General features: G+C 37.1%; 1 long non-coding RNA gene across 2 annotated transcripts in view; it reads right to left on the bottom strand.

Moving 5' to 3' along the window:
- LOC308338146 overlaps positions 1-16,122 on the bottom strand; it is a 78,219-nt gene that overhangs the window by 25,424 nt on the left and 36,673 nt on the right. For both annotated transcript variants that reach the window (XR_013966385.1, XR_013966386.1), the window contains exon 2: positions 2,022-2,128. This is a non-coding gene — a long non-coding RNA (uncharacterized lncRNA). The remainder of the gene's footprint in view (positions 1-2,021; positions 2,129-16,122) is intronic.

Here is a 16,122-nt window from a genome sequence, read left to right as displayed (position 1 = left end):
TGACCTCCCTCACTGTAGCCAACTTCTAAAAGTTCTGTTTGTACTCCACTGCTATATCACTTGCCAGTAGCCAGCTGAAGGAGGCTCCCTCCCGCTCCACAGTCTGTCTTCATATATCGCCTCAGATTCACTTCACACCTCCTACCTTGCAGAAAGTGGTCCTTTTTCTCTTCACAGAGTGGCAGCTATTCTTTTCTTTGATCTCCAGTTGAGTTCGCAGCTGTTCAGAATGATTTGATAGCTATCTAGCTAAATTCCTGGGACCATACAAAATTAAGGTCTCCTATTCCTCCACCATCTTGGATTCCCCCATTTGTTTTGTTTCCTAAATTGCACATATGAATGAAATTAAATGATATTTGTCTTTCTCTGACATATCACTTACGATTACACTCTCTAGCTCAATCCATGTTGTTACAAATAGCAAGATTTCATTATTTTTAATGGCTGAATAATATTCAATTGTATTATATACATCACATCTTCTTTATCCGTTCAGTTTTTGATGGACACTTGAGCTGATTCCAAATTTTGGCTATCCTAAATAAAGCTGCAGTAAACACAGAGGTGCATGTATCCCTTTGGTGTTTTTGTATTTTCCCAACAAGAGCCCACAGGGTTATTTTTTCCTCCATAACTTCACCAACACTTGTTTCTTGTGTTTTTTATTGTAACCGTTCTGACAGGTGTGAGGTGACATCTCACTGTAGTTTTTTCTTTTCCCTGTTGATTAGTGATGTTGAGCATCTTTTCATGTGTCTTGGCCGTCTGTATAGTTTTCAAAGTACAGATCTTTCATATTCTTGGTTAAGTTTATTTCGAGGTACTTTATTCTTTTGGTGGAATTTGAAATGGGACTGTTTCCTTAATTTCACTTTCTTCTACTTCATTATTACTGTACAGAAATGTAACAGATTTCTTTATATTGATTGTGTAACCTGTGCCTTTACTGAATTCATTTATCTGTTTTAGTAGTTTTTTGGTGGAATCTTTTGGGTTTTCTACCACACTTCATAGTATTTGTAAATAGTAAAACTTTTACTTCTTCCTTACCAATTTGGATGTTGTTTGTTTTTTTTTCCTTGTCTGACTGTATGGCTAAAACTTCCAGTATTGTGTTAAGTAAAAGTGGTGAAATGAACATCCTTGTCTTGTTTCTCATCTTAGAGGAAATGTTCTGTTTTTCACCACTGAGTTTTTCACCACTGAGGAAAGGTTCTGTTTTTACTTGTGGGTTTTCCCATAGATGGGCTTTATTATGTTATGTTCCTTTATTTACTGAGATTAATAAATCAATTTTCCCATATACCCAAGGTATTTTTCAAATTTCTGCTTCTACGCTATATCTCAATGGGCTTATGTGCTATGCTGCATCTTTAAGGGCAGGGACTTGGTTTCCTATTACCCTCTGGCTCTTCCAAAGCCAAGCCAGCTGATTTTAAAGTTCCTAATCCCTAATCCCCACTGATTGTAAAAATTCACAGAGTTAAGCACCCCTGGTTTTCAAAGCCAAATGTTATGGGGATTCTTCTTGTGAGTGTGGGTCCTCCCTTCCTGGGGTGTTAGGTGGAGTCTGCTCCTCTCTCTTCTCCATACTGACTGGAGTGGTGTCCCTCCCTTTTGTGGTTTATCTCATGGCTTTGTTTCCCAACCATGTCTCCGCCATTTCTACCGCTTTCAGTTAGCTATGGAGACTGTTCTGCTAGTCCTCAGGTGTTTTCTGGGTTATATACACTAATATGGGTATTATGCAGGTGCATCTGTAGGTCAAGGTGAGCTTAGGATCCTTTACCATCTTCCCCAGAAACCCACAGAGCAGTTCTTGGCAAAGAGCTAGAAAATACTTTAATAGTGTTTGGGATATTACAGAGGCCTTGGGAAAATTATAAAGACAGAGACAAACTAAGTGTTTTGGTCCTTTTTCTGAAATAGCTATACTATATGGACATAATCATAATATGTCAAATTTATAGCCCAGGCTTTAAAGAATATATTCTACCTCTAGTGTAGGAAATACTTACTGCACTTCTCTGAAGGATCCAATTTTATGACAAGGCATTTCATCTCCAATTATCTAATTGCCATTCAGATTCTGTCTTCTGGGTTCTGTGGTTCTAACAGGCACATCCTGAAAAGTGAAAAGACAATAGCTTTCCCTATGATTTGGAGCAATGGGGAAGGTGGAGTCATAGAGAGTAGTAGAGAAAGTGTAACCAGTGTGAAACCACATAGGCAACTGGGCAAGCTACAGTGTCAACCCAGTAAATTCTCCCTCCCTAACGCTCCCTGACATTTCCCTCAAACCACCATAAACAGAACCAAACTCATCACATATTCACTAAAAATTTAAATGTATTCACACACTACATATAAAAAATAAGCAAACTAAGATTCAGGATCTTCTAATTTTGTATTTGACTAAAAGGGCCCAAAGAAAAAGAATCGTTCTCCACTCATTTCCATAGAGATTATCTCTAGTTTACTTATTCCAAATCAAACTAAAAATTACAAATATCTACAACATATTAAAAGTATGTACGATTAAGAGCTTTTTTTCTACATCCACACACATCATACACTTACTCCCGTACATATATACGACAATTCTTTAAGTTGCCTAAAGTAAGCATCATCGATAACAAAGTTTCCTCTAGAATTTATAGTTACTTCTTCTGCATTGGACACAATTAATATTTCAAACACCTTTCTAGCTGCTTCACATTATCACATGTTATTCTAACAACAAGCATATGTCATAGATAATCCCATTTTGTGTATGAGAAAATAGAAGCTTCAGCAAATTAATTAACTGTGGTGAGCCCTGCGCCTGAAAGGGGTTAATCTGATTGAGCAAAAGGCTCTCAGGTCACCAACCTGATTGAGCAAAGGCTCTCAGAGCCCCTTCAGCCAGGACACTGCATCAGGTGCACAGTCTATAAACGGCTGCCTGCATCTTTTCCCCATTGGCAGAAGAACAAGGTCTGTGGTTTGGCATTGCCAACAACATGGCTGTGTTTATCTTACAGTAACACAGCCGTGTTTATCCTATGCAACTATGAACCAGGTCACTCTGACTTTTTAGCACAAGCTCAGCAGCCCAGAGATGGTAGTCAAGGTCAAGTCACATTGCTGTGACTAAGTAAGCTTACAAAAGAATGAACTAATAAACGCTATGTGGCACTCTGTGGATAATCATCCTGGTGTCCCTCTCGTCTTCTTTAGCATTCCCTTGCCCCTCGGCCATGACACCCTTGCCGTGCCAGCCGCGACAATTAACTTAATCACTTGATTTAACTACTTAATGGCATGGCTAGTATTAAAACATAGGCTGCCTTCCCTCAAATTCTGGGCTCTTTATAATACCTCAGAATGAGTATTAATTCTAACATTAACACCAGAGTATTAATTAGTTCTTTCAACAACTACTTCTTAAGCACATACTAGAAGCAATGTTCCACTAGGCTCCCCGGATAGGACACACCCAAACAGACAAGTCTCATACCACAGATAGTGGTGTCATTCTGAAACTTAGCTAGCTCTCGATTACATTTGAATGTCAATGTTATTAGAGACAAATGTTCAATTTTTATTCTGTATTTTGAAGGTCCATTGCATTGACATTGATTTTTTTCCATTCCATTGTGAGATGATAATTAACTTCAAAAAATAAGTACTATCATTACAAGAAAATGGTAACATTTATTACAAATAATTTCCTATCAATAAATACAGAGTTCATTGCATTCAATGCCTCCCCCAACCTGGTAATCACTTTCTTGTTCTTCTTTTCTCAGGAGATATAGTCTAAATGTTCCTTCCTCCAGAGTGTAGAGAATAAGGCTCCAGGTTGCTCCATAAGGGCAATTTATGCTTGAAGAAAAAGTTCTGATTTCTCTGACCTCTTTTCACCCAATTTGCTTTCGTTGGTACAGGTATTGACTAGGAGCTAAAATCTGATATTTCTCTGCTTATCATATTACCTATCTGTGAAACAGTATTCTTTCTCCTACTGGACTAATGTTAGATGGAACCACCAGACTTACCTGCAGAGGAAGGAAGATTTATCATCTCTATGGCACTAGCACACTCACTGACTATACTGTCATGTGTGAAATTGCAGTGGGGAAAACGGATGCTGCTGTTCCCATGGATAAAGGCTGGATCACAAGCAGTGAGGTGCCTAAAGGCTTTGGAGCTATGTTTAACACTACAAAGGTTAAAATGTGCTTTTGTGTAGTTTTTCAGTGACTCTAACTACATTCTGGGAGCAATACTGTCAGACTGCTTCTTCCATATGAGATAACACTACAGTGGCTTTTTTCTTTTCCTATTAAACACAGGTGCACCACCTTTGAATAACTTATAGAGGTTTATCTTCTGAATTTGAAGGTCACCCTCAGTCCCACCTGCATTGTCTTTGGGCTTAGAGGAATTGGCTCAGCCATAGTCATCCAAGCAAGACCTCTACTGCATCTAGGATCATCAGGGTGGACATAAATGATAGGAAATTTCCCTGGAAAAGAGCATTAGTGGTCACTGATTGTCTTAACCCTTAGACCTTCAAGAAGCCCATCCAGCAGGTGGTGGTGGAAATGACAGGTTTGGGTGTATACTTTGCCTCTGAGGCCACTGGAATCACTGACAGTATGGTATGTGGTTTCCCCCAGTAAGAGGGAGCTGCCTATCAACATATGAGTACACATTAAATTAACTTTATGAAGACATGAAATCACTATTGTTTTGTTTGAAATTACTATTGTTTTTAACGAGTATTTCTGAGCACATTTTTTTAAGATTTTATTTATTTATATGACAGAGATCACAAGTAGGCAGAGAGGCAGGCAGAGAGAGATGGGGAGAAGCAGGCCTCCAGCCAAGCAGAGATTCCGATGCGGGACTCAATCCCAGGACCCTGAGATCATGACCCAAGCCAAAGGCAGAGGCCCAACCCACTGAGCCACCCAGGCACCCTTTCTGAGAGCATATTATGCACCTTGCATGGTGTGAAGATATTTACATACTCTAGCCCATTTAGTATTCACATCATTTTACAAGTTAAATACTGACATCCTCATTTTAAAGACTGAAAAACTTCATTGTAATTAAACTAAAACAGCTTGCCTAAAATCTGACGGGGGGTGTGCAACATGTTTATTCTATATTGTTTTTCCCATATAGCTACCCTGAAATTATGTTTTAAGATTGTGAGTTAGAAGAGTTATAATTAGGGGTTACTGAGATGCTAATCAGGTTCATTTCCGAAATTAGGCCATGGAGTCCTGCCATCTGTGCTATAGAGTATGTATGATTACTGGAGTAGCGTCCTCAAATTCACAACTCTCCTTGACCTGATGCTGATTCTCTCTGGGAGAATCCCAAAAGGTAACATTATGGGAGGCAGGTCTTTGACTTTACATTGCCTTTTCCAGAAATCTGGACCTGCTGCATTCCCCTTGGCAAAAAAAAAAAAAAAAAAAAGGAGAGGTTGAAGAGGTTGGAAAAATACTCCTCTATGAAAGGAAATAGAAGACAATGTGTTAAAATAGGAAAACACATCTTTACCTTCCCACAGGCATTTATTACCTATAGAAGCAAAAACAGATTAATATTTTGACATTATTTGTGAGATATAGAGTAGTTGCATTTCAGAAAGCTGACATTCCATAATTGGTGGGAGTCATCTCCTGCCCCAGTGTCACTCTCCAGCACAGGATAAGACTAGAAGATAATCCCACTGTGTTGACTGCAATTCTTATCTTAGCAATCATCCTTATTTGCTATTTAAGAATAAAATAGACAACTCTAATGTGGTATATAACTTGAATCTCTCTTCCCCAAACAACTCCTCCAAATTCCTTTCACAAAATCTCACACTTACATCCAGTATTCTTCAGACCGGCACTTTCCATCTTGGAAAATTTTCTGTGGTGATGAATATGTTCTACAGCTGTATTGCACACTTCAGTAGCCACAAGCTGTATGTAGCTACTGAACATGTGAAGTATGTCTAGTACAACTGGAAAACAGACTTTTAAATTCTATTTAATTTTAATCAATTTGAACTTCAATAGCCACATATTGCTAGTGGATACCTTATTAGAGAGCACAGTTGAGATTCTTTTGTTCTTGGACTCTTGGCAGAATGCTTTGGTAAGATTAAATTGAGAAAACTGGCATAGAGCTACATAACACTGGCTATGCTATCAGATCACTTACTAGACTTGTGACCTGAGCAAGTTATTTAAACTTGTTGGCAGTCCTATCATCTGAAAAACAGGGTAAATAATAGTTCCCTTCTTACCTACTATAGTAAGAACTACATGAGAAAATGTAGGTAAAGCACTTGACAAACAAGCTGATGCATATTCAGCAAAAAATTAATGTTTAACTGTGGCAATTACAACAATAACAGTAGCTTATCAGCCCAGACAAAAGATGAGGAGGAAAACACATATATTGCAAAAAATAACTGGAGGATTTTTTGCTGTTTTAAAATATCTGGGAGCTCTTTCCTTTTTTCCTTTGTGCAACTTTGCATGGGTTGATTGAATGTAGATAAAACTGAATTAGTATCTAGATGTCAAATACTAGAGAAAACGTTGCCATTGGCCAACCTCCCATTATAGAAGTTTCTTTTTCCAAGACTCTAGATGTCTGAATTTTCAAATTTGGATAAAAATTCAATTTAAAATTTAAACTATTTCAAAAGTGATTAAGCTGGTATTTGAAATGACTAAGCATAACCAAAACTATTTCTTTCAATGTTAACCATTCTCAGCTTCATTAGAGGAATTTATTTACATTTTCTAAAATTCTTCATTATATATAAGGCTGATGAATCACAGACCTGTACCCCTTAAACAAATAATACATTTTATGTTAATTAACTGAATTTAAATTTTTTTAAAAAGCTATGATGCTCAAATTCTCAATGAATAATTATGGATGTGAAAGCTAAAATTGTTATCCTGACATGGGGCATTATGTTTTTTAAATCTTATCAATATTAACTGAATAAAAAAATATTAACTGAATAAAACATTTTAAAATTAAAAGTAAATAAATAAATCTCCTCATTATGTATCTGTCATGTCTTCTTCCTCCCTACTACATGGAAACACTGTCAGGAAACCACCCTTAATAAGATTCTCATTCTGAATAGAAAGATCTGGAATGGTTTTTACCTTTCATTCTTGCCATGCTGACAAGTTTCTAAGTTACTCAAAATCCTGTATATCAATTACATAATACCCAGATATTTTAGCATAAATTGTCCTAATAGGTAACAAAATATTTGTAATCAGGACTCTGATAAAGAGTACCAATTGTCTTCTTAAAAAAGAACTCAACCTTTCTGGTTTTTTTAACCATATCTTAACATTTCCTAATATCTTAAGAGCAATTTTACATGACATTTAAAAAGAATATAAAGTTGTAGAACTTTATATTCAGTACTATATAGTACTAGCAGAACTCTGCTAGTAATATAAAGACCTGGGTCCTAGATTCAGCTTTGCAACTTTGTAGACAGGCATCACTGATTTAAAATGTACCGAGGGGGGCACCTGGGTGGCTCAGTCTCAGGTCATGCTCCCAGCGTCCTGGAATCAAGCCCCACATCAGGCTCCCTGCTCAGCGGGAAGCCTGCTTCTCCCTCTTCCACTCCCTGACTCCCCCTACTTGTGTTCCTTCTCTCACTGTCTCTCTCTCTGTCAAGTAAATAAATAAAATCTTTTAAAAAATAAAAAATGAAATGTACCCAGGATTTAGTATAGTCAGATATGGTAAAATGACAGATACAGAAACAACTGCCTTGAAAGAAGAATTTATTACTCATATTTCCCAAGAGAAGGGAATATCCCACACCTTACAGGCCATATGGGGAACAACCAGGACCAGGTAGGTGGCAGAAAGAGCTAGAGGACAGCACAAGTCAGTGCCTTTATTGTGGTTTTCATAAGGAACAGGTAAGGCCAGGTGGGCAAGGTAAATAAATTACAACAGGTCCTGGGCCATAGGGGTGGTCACTAATTGTTTGGTAACAGACTCTTGGGTGACTTAGGACAGGGAATAGTGTCTCAGACTGTTGGCACCTGATAAAAGGACCAAGATAATACATTTACACATGCTTATTATTTATATGAATAAACTATTTAAACAAATTACTAAGAAAAAAAAAGGAGGTGGATGAGGGTTGCGGACTTGCAATTGCTTGGCTGCATACCAAAGACTTGCTGACGTAAGCTGTTCGTTATCTCTAGAAATTAGCTAACTCCAGGAGGAGCAGTCCCTCCCCAGGTCCACATGTTTTCAAGATATCAAAGCATCATAAAATGTAGAAAATAAAAAACATAATAAATGCAATCAATGAAAGATATTTCACCTGTCTAAACCTCAATGCCCTCAAAGTTAAAAACGGGAAAAATAATGTCTGCATCTAACTTACTCAAGGTGATCAAATAATAAATGGGTTCCAGGCAGGGCACCACAAGTACCTTCTGCAACTACTCAGGTACACTACACCCCAAACACTATTAAAGGAGCAGAGGAAGTTATTTCTGAGGTTGAAATGTTAGGTTTGGGAAGGAGCTATATCGAGAGCTTCAGATGGAGGGAGAACATGGCAAATCAAGCCAGCTGAAGGGTAAACAGTTACAGGAAATCATTAGTGCCCTGAAGGCAGAGGAGAGCAGTAGGCTGAAGGTCTGTGATCATGATGAAATGGGGTTCAGTCATCAGTCCACTACTGCTCTCACAGGACTCACCTACAATCTTACTCCTGCACATTAAATGGATTCTGCTATGGAATAAATTTTACACATCAGCAGTTCATTTGATCTTTTTGTTAGCTTCGATTTTTTTTTTCAGGTCTTGTTTTATTATTAACCTTTCCTTATACAGAGTTTAAAACCAGAGACCCTACTTCTAAAATGGTAACTACCCACAAAACAAAGCCAAAACATAGATCTGCTTACAACCTGTAATTTGCCTTTTTACTAATTAATAAGGTAGATGAATTTCTCTGAGATAGAAATATGTGGGTTCTTATGCATAAGTGGTGTGTGTGTGAGTGGTGTGTGTATGTGCATAAGATGTATCTGTGTGAAATATTTTATACACGTGACTCTTGAATGCAAAATTTTGTGAAAAATGAGGTCTCAGAGCAAGTATAAAAGAAAGCAATTATGAGAAACAGCTCAGAGAACCACAATAAAAGATCTTTAAGACAGTTGTGAGGAGCCCTCAACCCTTTATTCAGTCTCTGTGTGACCCCAAATGGCTACCTTTACCCATGTCATCCATGTTACCCATGATGCCTCAAATATCTAACGGGAATAATAATAACATATACATTTTCAAGAATTTTTAAAAATATTTTTATTTATTTATTTATTTATTTGAGAGAGAGAGCAAGCAGGCAGAGAAGCAGAGGGAGAGAGAAAAGCAGACTCCGCACTGAACAGGGGCCCAACGTGGGGCTCAATCCCAGGACCCTGAGTTCATGACCTGAGTTAAAGGCAGACTGTTAACCAACTGAGCCACCCAGGCACCCCAAGATTGTCAAGATTTTTTTATAGTATTCTCAAAAAATGTTAAAGACCAAGGTCACCAAAATTTTAAGGAAAAATTAAAAGGGTGAATCTAATTTCCTGAGGTGGTGAGATGGGCACTGATGCTAATTTGATGGATAACATGCTTTATTTATAAGGTGGATGGCTCTTTTGCAGAGTTTACAAGCACATAAAAAGATCAGAGAAGTTGCCATTTCTGCCATTCACATTAACTATGACTAATGGGCAGTGATTACAAATAAGCCCAAGATATTAATTTAAAGCAATTATATTGCCTACCTTAAAACCTAATTTCAGAACTTGACGATAAAAGAAGGCAATTTTCATCAACTTATTTACAAAGTCTTCAAGCAATTTACATTGCTGAACTGGGCTATCAGGAAATGCTACTTCTGTTTAAATTTACTTTATTGGAATTGGCTTGAAAATCATTTGTCATTTAAGAACATTAGAGTTTGGCACCAATGGTAAAATAAATAAATATTACCCCATTGTAATTATAGCAGTGTATATGGTAATAGAACAAAATGGGTGCAAAGAATTTGAAATGAACTTTAATGAGGAAAAAAAATGCAGACTAAGCCCCTGGGGTTTTTCTGTTTTGTTTAAAGATTTTATTTATTTATTTATTTATTTGAGAGAGAGAGAGAGGGCATGAGCTGGGGGCAGGAGCAGTGGACAGGGGCAGAGGGGAGAAGCAGAGGAGGCTTGATCCCAGCATCATGACATGACCCGAAGGCAGACACTTAACCAACTGAGCCACCCAGGCGTCCGTACCCCTGGGTTTTATACAAAGATTCCTGGACTAGAATATTATTAGCTTTCCCCAACCCCACTAACAGAAGCTATCTGTAGGAACCTCATACGAAGGGACCTTTTGAACTTAGCTTTTATAGGGTATGAGTAAATATAACCCCTGAGGCCATTTGCCTGTTTCCTACATTTTATGGGAAAGAAAATAAGGACCCAGGGAAGTGCAGTATAGTAATTTCCTAGAATCACATAGCAAATTACCAGGTGAATAAATTCTCCTGTATTCTTCTCCTCTCTCTATATGAATCTTCCATGTTACTCACATCTATTTATTTCACCCCTTACACGCAATAACTCAATCACACTGAGCTTCTTTCGATTTTCCCACAGACCCCACCCCTCAAAGGATGATGCCAGGCTCTCATCTCTCAGCCTTCACACATGTAGTTCTCCTTGTTCTAGAACCCATCCATGCACAAAACGCATCCCCACCAAGCTCCATGTTCCTTAACTCCCAGCCATCATCCAAACCACAGTTTACCAAGGCCTCCGAGCACCCAGAAATTTAAGTTACATATACGTATCTGTTCAATTCACCCTCCACTTCCTCCTAGACATATTACAACAGGTCAAACGCTGTATGGTAACTGTCGATTAATTATTTGTTTGCACTATTAGACTATGGACTCTCTGAATATCTAATTCAGAATCATTACCTCAGCATCAAGTATAATGCTTGAAACATGAAAGCTGCTCAGTAAAAAAAAAATTTTGCTTAAATGAATGAATAAATAAGAACATGAATTAATGAGCCAAGGCCCCTAAAACAAATACATTTAGAACAGAAAAATTAGACTACTGCACACATCTAGGGAATCTGCTAATATACAATGTACAATGTATATTATTCTTCCTAATAAAGAACTACTTCACAGCTATTAAAAATGGGGATGTTACATCACAGGAGATGAGGAACAAAAGAAAGAAGCTAACATCTGAAGTGGATCATACTGTGATGATCCTCATGTAGCCACTGGCAATTAGAAAATAGAGAGAGGCTGTGAGAATTCTCCCTTTCCCACCAGACCACCTCATGGCCAGCAGAAAGGTGATTAGAAATTATGGGGTGAAGTGGACCCTGTAATTGTGGATCCAAATGAAATGATAACTCAAGGCTCACAACTCTCTCTTGCTTTATTGTCTTTGCCTCCCATTACTAAAGTCAGATCCCATGGTTGCTACCTATCCACTGCATTCAATTCAAGAGACATTTTCTGGTGTCCATAAGGGAAAGGAGGAGATAAATGTAGAGATAACAAATATAAGTATATATATATACATACATATATATGCATATATATATGTGTGTGTGTATATATGTATATATACACATCTATATATACATATATATATGTCACTATAACAACATTAAACTCGAATAACTTATCTAATTGAAAGACAGAGATTGTCACACTAAATAAAAAACAAGATCCAAATATATGCTGCCTACATTTATATATTCAAAGATATAAGTAGATTGAAAGGAAAGGCTGGTGCAAACAGCAACCACATGTTAGCTGGATAGACTATACTGATATTAAACAAAACAGACTTCTAAAAGGGCACCAGAGACTTTAGACTTCTAGAGGGGCACCTGAGTGACTCAGTCAGTTAAATGTTTCTTGGGGCATGATCTCAGGGTCCTGGGATCGAGCCACATCAGGCCCACTGCTAAACAAGAAGCCTGCTTCTTCTCTGTCTGCCCATGCCCCTGCCTCACTCATGCTCTCTCTCTCAAATAAACAAAATCTTTAAAAAAATAAAAAGAAAAAAGATCTTAAATCAAGAACTAACTTTCTACCTTACAACACTGGAAATCAAAAAGAAAACTAAACCTGTATCAGGCAGAAGGCGGGGAATAATAAAGATTAGAAGAGAAATTAAGGAAATAGAAAATAGAAAAACAATGGAGAATATTAATGAAGCCAAAGCTGGTTCTTTTGAAATGACCAACAAAATTAAGAAACCTTTAGCTAGACTGACCAAGAAAGAAAATTCAAATTACCAGATTCAGAAATGAAAGAGCGGACATTACTACCAACCTCATAGAAATAAAAAATATTATAAAGGAATGCTACAGAATAAGGAAAGGGTTAAGGTATAGACAAGGAGAGATAGGGGGCCCCTGGCTGGTCTCTGAATCTATTCCTGACAGGCAGAAGTGCTAAGCCAGAGTGAATAAGAGATAAGGAAACAGACCAGCTGGCCCTGAATGGTTACGGAGCATTTTTCTTTGATGGCTACAGTATATCATAGAAAGTGTCACACCTCAAAGAATTAAGTCATTAAGGTTGTTATCAATAATCCATGCTCAAACCAAGACAGCAGAAGAATCTCAAGGCCACAAGTCTCCCAGTCAATTCTCAATAAAAGACTACCACTAAAAACCTTCAGTAGCAACCCTTTCAGGACCACTCTCACTCTAGAGAGCTGCTTCTTTGCTTTCTGCTCTCACCTTCATTTAATAAACTTTCACTTCACCTCACCCTTTTGTGTCCACGAGATTCATTCTTCAACTCCAAGAGACAAGAACCCTGCAGTCCTATAACACTATGAACAATTGCATGCCATTAAGTTAGATAACTTAGATAAATGGGAAAAATCTCAGAGTCATAAACTACCAAAACCAGGGTGCCTGGGTGGCTCAGTGGGTTAAGCCTCTGCCTTCGGCTCAGGTCATGATCTCAGGGTCCTGGGATTGAGCCCCGCATTGGGCTCTCTGCTCAGTGGGGAGCCTGCTTCCTCCTCTCTCTCTCTGCCTGCCTATCTGCCTACTACTTGTGATCTCTCTCTCTCTCTCTCTCTCTGTTAAATAAATAAAATCTTTAAAAAAAAAAAAAACCTACCAAAACTAACTCAAGAAGAAACAGACATTCTGAACACACCCATAACAAATGAAGAGATTGAACTTGTGATCAACTTGTCACAGAAAAGAAGCTCAATGAGCACCTGGTATCATACGGAAGTGTTGCATCAGTATGTGGTACACCTGAAACTAGTATTACACTCTGTGTGAACTAACGAATTAAAAAAAAAAAAAAAACTTAAAAAAAAAAAAAAAAGAAGAAGAAGAAGAAGAAGAACCCTGAGCTCAGATGGCTTCACTGGTGAACCCTAGCATACATTTAGAGAAAAATTAATGCCACATTTTCACAAATTCTTCCAAAAATGTAAAAGGAGAGAACAAGCACTTCCCAACTCTTCTTATGAGGCCAGTATTATCCTGATGCCAAACCAGACAAAGACATCACAAGAAAAAAACATAATAGTATAATGAAACTAAAAATAAAAATAGGATGAAAAAAATCCACAATTTTGAAGGTTTTGACATCCCTGTCTGAAAAATGGATAGAAAAATTAAACAGAAAGAAGACAAAGGTATAAAAGAACTCACAACATCACCAACTAATGGAACATAACATTTATTTATTGAACACTCCTCACTAAGGGAGCAGAATACATCTTCATTTCAAGCGCCCACAAAACATGTCTCAAGTGAAACCATTTCCTGGGCCACAAAACAAACCTTAACAAATATAAAAGAATTATAAATCATGAAAAGTGCATTATAAAACTACAATGGAGTTGAACTAGAAATTAATAACAGAAACTGAATGTGAAATCAGTAACAGAAATAAAAAGAAAATTTCTAAACATTCAGAAGCAAAGGAACACACTTCTTTTAGGTTAAAGAATACTCAAGGAAAAATTTTCAAAACACACTGAACTTAGTGAAAATGAAAAAATAACATCAAAAATCTGTGCGACACAGGGGCTCCTTGGTGGCTCATTTGGTTAAGTGACTGCCTTCGGCTCAGGTCATGATCCCAGATTCCTGGGATCAAGTCCCACATCAGGTTCCCAGTTCCACAGGAAGTCTGGTTCTCCCTCTGACCTCTCCCCTCTCATGCTCTCTCTCTCTCTCTCTCTGGCTCTCTCTCTCTCAAATAAATACAATCTTTAAAAAAAATAGAATTCACTGAAAAAAAATTTTTTTAATTTGTGTGATACAGCAAAACTACACTGATCCAATATTTATGGCATTAAACACCTGCTTTAGAAAAGAGGAAAAGTTGCAAATCATTTTCACACATACCTCATGATCCCAGAAATAAAAGAGCAAAATAAACTCAAAACAAGCAGAAGGAATAAAATAACATAATAGTAAAAATCAATGAAATAAAAAGAGAAAAACAATAAGAAAGAGCTGTTCTTTTAAAATATCAATAAAATTAATAAATCTCTGGCAACAATGACAAAGAAAAATAGATGCAAATTATCAATACCCAGAATAAAATGGGATATCCTTACAAACACTGCAGACATCAAAAGAATAATAAGCTAAGTGTGTCTGGGTGGCTCGTTAAGCATCTGCTTTCTGCTCAGGTCATGATCCCAGGGTCCTGGGATTGAGCCCCACATCGGGCTCCCAGCTCGGCAGGAGGCCTGCTTTTCCCTCTCCTCCTGCTTGTGTTCCCTCTCTTGCTCTGTTTCTCTCTGTCAAAATAAATAAAATCTTTAAAATCTTAAAAAAAAACAAGAATAATAAGCTAAGATTATACTCAATGGTGAAAAACTGAGAGCTCTTCCTCTAAGGTCAGGAACAAGATACATGTAGCCCTATGTTTACGGCAACATTACTTATAATAGCCAAGATATGGAAGCAACCCAAGTGTCCATCAAGAGATGAATAGATAAAGATATAAATACATGTATATAGATAAAGAACAAATATAGATATAATATATATACACAATAGAATATTATTCAGCTATAAAAAAGAATGAGATCTTGACATTTGCAATAATATGGATAACCTAGAGAATATAATGCTAAGTGAAATAAGTCAGAGAAAGACAAATACCATATGATTTCAATTATATGTGGAGCTTAAGAAACAAAATAAAACAAAGAGACAAATGGAAAAAAAAAAAAAACCAGACTCTTAAATACAGAGAAAAACTAGTAGTTGTCATTGGTGACAACTACTAGTGTAGGTGGGAGGATGGGTGAAACAGATAAGGGGGATTCAGAGTTCACTTTTTTTGATGAGCAGTGAAAAAGTTATATAATTGTTTAATCATTATATTGTATACCTAAAACTAATATAACACTGTATGTAATTATACTTCAACACAAAAAAAGGAGAAGGGAATACTATTAACTCTACAAACATAAATTTGACAGCTTAGATAAAATGAACTAATTGCTTAAAAAACTATCACAACTCACCAGATATGAAATCGATCATTTGCATACCCTACAAATATTAAAGTAGTTGAATTCATGATATAGAAATCCCAAAAAAGAAATCTGTAGACCCAAATAGCTTCACTGCAGAATTCTACCAAATACTTAAAGAATTAACACTTATTTTACACAATCTCTCCCAGAAAACAGAAGAGGACGGATCAATTTCTCAAAATTACAGTTGACCTTCGAACAACACATGAGGTAGGGGCACAGACTCCCCACCACCACAGTGCAGCTGAAAATCTGCAGATAACTTTTGGCTCCCCAAAAACTTAACTCCAGTTGACCAGAAGCCTTACTGATAATATAAAGTCAGTTAACACATATTACGTATGCTATGTGTATTACAGGCTATATTCTTACAATAAAGCCAGAAAAAAGAAAGTGTTATTAAGAACGTCATAAGAAAAAGAAAATACATTTACACTATTATACTACATTTATCAAAAAAATTTGTGTCTAAGTGGACCCACACAGTTCAAAC

The sequence above is a fragment of the Martes martes genome (genome assembly GCF_963455335.1).
Source record: "Martes martes genome assembly, chromosome: 2".
NCBI classification, from domain to species: Eukaryota; Metazoa; Chordata; class Mammalia; order Carnivora; family Mustelidae; genus Martes; species Martes martes.
This window is presented reverse-complemented; position numbering and strand designations above follow the sequence as displayed.